The sequence below is a fragment of the Chiloscyllium plagiosum genome, chromosome 11, assembly GCF_004010195.1.
Source record: "Chiloscyllium plagiosum isolate BGI_BamShark_2017 chromosome 11, ASM401019v2, whole genome shotgun sequence".
In the NCBI taxonomy this organism is placed as follows: domain Eukaryota; kingdom Metazoa; phylum Chordata; class Chondrichthyes; order Orectolobiformes; family Hemiscylliidae; genus Chiloscyllium; species Chiloscyllium plagiosum.
Window position 1 is genome coordinate 13,204,595 of NC_057720.1, and position 4,270 is coordinate 13,208,864.

Consider the following 4,270-nt stretch of genomic DNA (forward strand, 5'->3'; position numbering starts at 1 on the left):
AAAGATATAAAAGAGATCTAAGGGGCAATGTTTTCACGCAGAGGGTGGTACGTGTATGGAATGAGCTGCCAGAGGAAGTGGTGGAGGCTGGTACAATTGCAACATTTAAGAGGCATTTGGATGGGTATATGAATAGGAAGGGTTTGGAGGGATATGGGCCGGGTAATGGCAGGTGGGACTTGATTGGGTTGGGATATCTGGTCGGCATGGACGGGTTGGACCGAAGGGTCTGCTTCCATGCTGTACATCTCTATGACACCATGAACCCACTAACCTTTTCAGAATCATCAAACAAGAAAGAAGTCATCCATGACCTTGAGGGTCTGTTTGGGACGGTGAATTCAGTTTTTGATTAGACAGAGAATGGGTTAAAAATGTTGGAAAGGCTAAAATGAAAATCTTTAAAAAGATCTGCTGAAATGCTTGATTTCTGCAGGTGAGCTCTTAAGGGAACATCATGATGTCAATACGTTTGAATAGGTATTCAGGCATCCGATTACTTCATTGTTAGCTTTGTTAAAATGTAATGCATCTCTGATGGCAACTATTCAATTTCTGAATTTAATCAGACAATAGTTGTTGTAACACCTTAAATATTTTATAGTGAGGATGGGAAGAAAGTGAAATCACAATTTAACCTAAGGAACTTGCCTGTCGATGAATGGAGGTGTAGTTGGAATAGTTCTTCAACTGGTCAGAGAGAGAAGAGGGTATTTTGGGTCAGAAATAAAATCCAGGAATTTCTGTCGCACAGTTGTCGAGAGATGCTTTCACATTTGTTGAATTGTCCACTGTTGCTTAAATTGTCAAGCAGTTTCTCCTCAGAGATTCTATCTCATTTCAGGATGTAAGCAAATAATGGGGACAGGCACTTCAGTGACAGTAAAGTCTGAGGGAGTTTTTCGAATGTTCCGAAGAGTGACTGTTTATCGCTATGAAAACAGAATGTCATGTGGAATTTCATGTGAAATCTTGCATTGTGCAAATTGGCCCTTGAAAATGCCTACATAGTATTAACTGCCTTTTAAAGAGTAATTCTTTTGCCCATCAGGCAATTTAAGATATTCAATGGAAAGCTTTTGCCCTATTGTGTAGTGTTCCGTGTGCCCTTTCTATACAGTCATGTCTAAAAGAGAGTATGCTTTTAATAATATAATAAATCAAAGAACTGCAGATGCTAGAGATTTGAAATAAAAACCAAAATTGCTGGCAAAACCCGGGAACATCTGCAGGGAGAAGGTAGAGATAAAGTTTCAAGTTCCGTGATTCCTCATCAGAACTTGTAATAATTGTAATATTGGACAGCCAGTGGTGGGAATGGGAGCAAGCAGTCTGAGGCAGCTGGCAGCAGAAGCAGGATCAGACTGCGTGGGGAAGCCGGTGGCGAGAGACAGAACGGGCAGCTGGTGGCAAGAGCTGGAAAAGGCACACTTGCGTGGCCGGTTGTGAGTTCAGGAGCATGAAGGAAGCCTGGGATGGCCGCCAGTGATAGTGAGTAAAGCAAGCAGGAGGCTGGAAGAACAGACAGATCAGGAGGTGGAGAAGTCGACTTTTCGGGTGTAACCCTTCTTCAGGACATGGGGGTGGGTGTAAAGGGAGCTGCAGATAAAGGGGGTGGTGGGGTCAGGATGGTGAGGTCAGGATGGTGAAGTGGGGATAGGTGAAGGCAGGCAGCATCCTGCTTGTCTAACTTGGATTTCAGCATTTGCAGTTTGTTTTGTCTCTAACCAATGAGAGTGAAAGCAGACAGCCATGGCGACGGTAGCAGGAACAAGCTGCAAAGTGGTGAGAGCAAGCAGCATGGGTGGTGGCAGGGGCAAGGTTGAACCTGAAGTGGGGGAGGTTGAGCTGTTGTGAGGAATGGGAGTCCAGCATGGCCAGGTGATTATGGAATGTGATGTAGAACTGTTAACTGTATTTCTTTGTTATTCTACTTTTTAGTAAGAAGCACTGTAATATTTAACGTTTTCGGTTTGTTTTCTTTATTTTTCAGCTTTGTAACTAAGCATCAGTACCTTTGTACCAAGGATAGCGCTGTAAGTGGCAATTTGTAAATTTTTCAATGTACTCGATTAGTCGTGGTGTTGCCCAACTACGCTTAGTAGTGGCCATTGAAATTCCCGCACCCAGGTACATTTTCTGCTCATGCCACCCTCAGTGCTACCTCCACATGCTCTTCAACAGCAGAGTCATTGTTGAGGAACTATCTGGCATCTGTCTCCCAACTGTGTGTCACTGTTCTGCTGAGCCTGTTCTCTAAATGAGGAAAGGCTTCAGGAATTGAAAGCTTGTAAGTACTTGGGAGTATCAGTTCAGGATTCTCTTAATGTTTACATGCAGGTTCAGTTGGCAGTTAGAAAGACAAATGCAGCGTCTGCATTCATTTCAAGAGAGCTGGAATATAAGATGTAAGACTGAGACAATTTTAGACTCTGGTCAGACCGTATTTTGAATACTGTGAGCAGTTTTGGGCCTTATCTAAAGAAGAATGTGATGCCATGGGAGGGTGTACAAAGAAGGTTCACAAGAATGATCCCAGGGATGAAGGTCTTGTCATATGAGGAGCTGTTAAGGTTTGAGTCGATTTGATGGAGTTGAGAAAGATGAGGGGATCTGGAGGACTGAGGCCTGGATAGAGTGGACATAGAAATACTGTTTCCTCTACTCGGAGAGACCAGGGCCTTAGGGCACAACCTCAAAGCGAAGAGTGGCCCTTTTAGAACTGAATTAAGGAAGAATTTCTTTAACTAGTTGGTGATAAACCTGTGGAACTCATTGTCTCAGAACACCATGGAGGTCAAGTCACTGAATTCGAGTTAGATTTTATTGTCACATGTACTCAAGTACAGGGATACATGAGTAAGGTGAAAAGTATACATAGTCACTGTTTCCAATGCCACCTTGGGTAAGAAAGGAGCTTAGATATAAAGTCCAGGTATAACTTGGAAAAATAGAGTTACAAGTTAATCATTATAATCCTTCTGAAACAGAAAAAGCGGAAAAAATAGCAAACTGAGCAGATGAGTCTGAGTTCGGTTTCAACTCTGGTTTGCGCTGAGCCTTCGCCATGAGTTTGCCACTGGCTCAACTCGGTGCCACCGCGCCGTCTGAGGAGAGGAGGTAAGTAGAAAGGGAAAATAACATGAAAAGAGGACAAAAAAAGGGTGGAGTAGAGCCCTACTAAAGAAGAGGTTCTGGATTAGGAAGGGGATTTAAGAAACATATCAGCCATGATTGGATGTGGAGCAGACATGATGGGCCGCATTACCTAATTCTGCTCCAATATTATATTGTCCTGTGAGACAGAACATATGCAGGGAAGCTGTTGGGATGTGTGTAAGGTATGATTCTGTGACTATGACTGTGTTAGGCAGTGTTTGACCAGACATTCAAAGTTTTTTTGAAAAATGAAAGCTCATGATTTTGGGACAACATTGGCATGGATACAACATTGGCTGGCTGGCAGAATATATGTAAATAAATGGTGTCCTGCAGCGGTTTGTGCCTCGACGTTTTACAATGACTTAGCTGAAGGGACAAGAGACATACATGGTTGTTAAATTTACAGAAGGCACTAAATAAGATAGGGATGTATGTTATCAAGAAAGTAGCAAGATTTTGCTGATGGGAAGAGACAGGTTGAGTGACTGAACGAAAATTTGCCAGATTGATAATATGGAAAATGTTCACTTTGGCAGGGAGAATGAAAATAGAAATAGAGAATGACAGCAGAAATTTGGCCAGTTGGATAGAAAACTGGCCAACCGGTCGAAGTCAGAGAGTGGTGGTAGATGGTAAATATTCAGCCTGGAGCCCAGTTACAAGTGGAGTTCCGCAGGGATCAGTTCTGGGTCCTCTGCTGTTTGTAATTTTTAAAAAATGTTTTTTTAAAAAATTTTTATTAATGACTTAGATGAGGGAGACGAAGGGTGGGTCAGTAAATTTGCAGAAGATACGAAGATTGGTGGAGTTGTGGATAGCGAGGAGGGCAGATATCGGCTGCAAATGGACTTAGATATGATGCAGAGCTGGGCTGAGGAGTGGCAGATGGAGTTCAACACTGTCAAGTGTGAGGTTGTCCATTTTGGAAGAACAAATAAGAATGCGGAATACAGGGTTAACGGTAGGGTTCTTAATAAGGTGGAGGAGCAGAGGGATCTTGGAGTCTATGTTCATAGATCTTTGAAAGTTGCCACACAGGTGGATAGAGCTTGTAAGAAGGCCTATGGTATATTAGCGTTCATTAGCAGAGGGATTGAATTCAAGAGCC

The 4,270-nt window shown here is 42.8% G+C and overlaps 1 protein-coding gene across 5 annotated transcripts in view; it reads left to right on the forward strand.

Annotated features, from left to right (window-relative positions):
* The window catches only part of LOC122554150 (heparan sulfate 2-O-sulfotransferase 1), a 210,007-nt gene that overhangs the window by 92,988 nt on the left and 112,749 nt on the right, over positions 1-4,270 (forward strand). The window contains exon 2 of one of the 5 annotated variants that reach the window (XM_043698723.1): positions 1,994-2,036. The exons of the other annotated variants lie outside the window; for them this stretch is intronic. The gene's annotated coding sequence lies outside the window, so the exon portion shown is untranslated. The remainder of the gene's footprint in view (positions 1-1,993; positions 2,037-4,270) is intronic. 5 annotated transcript variants of the gene reach the window in all.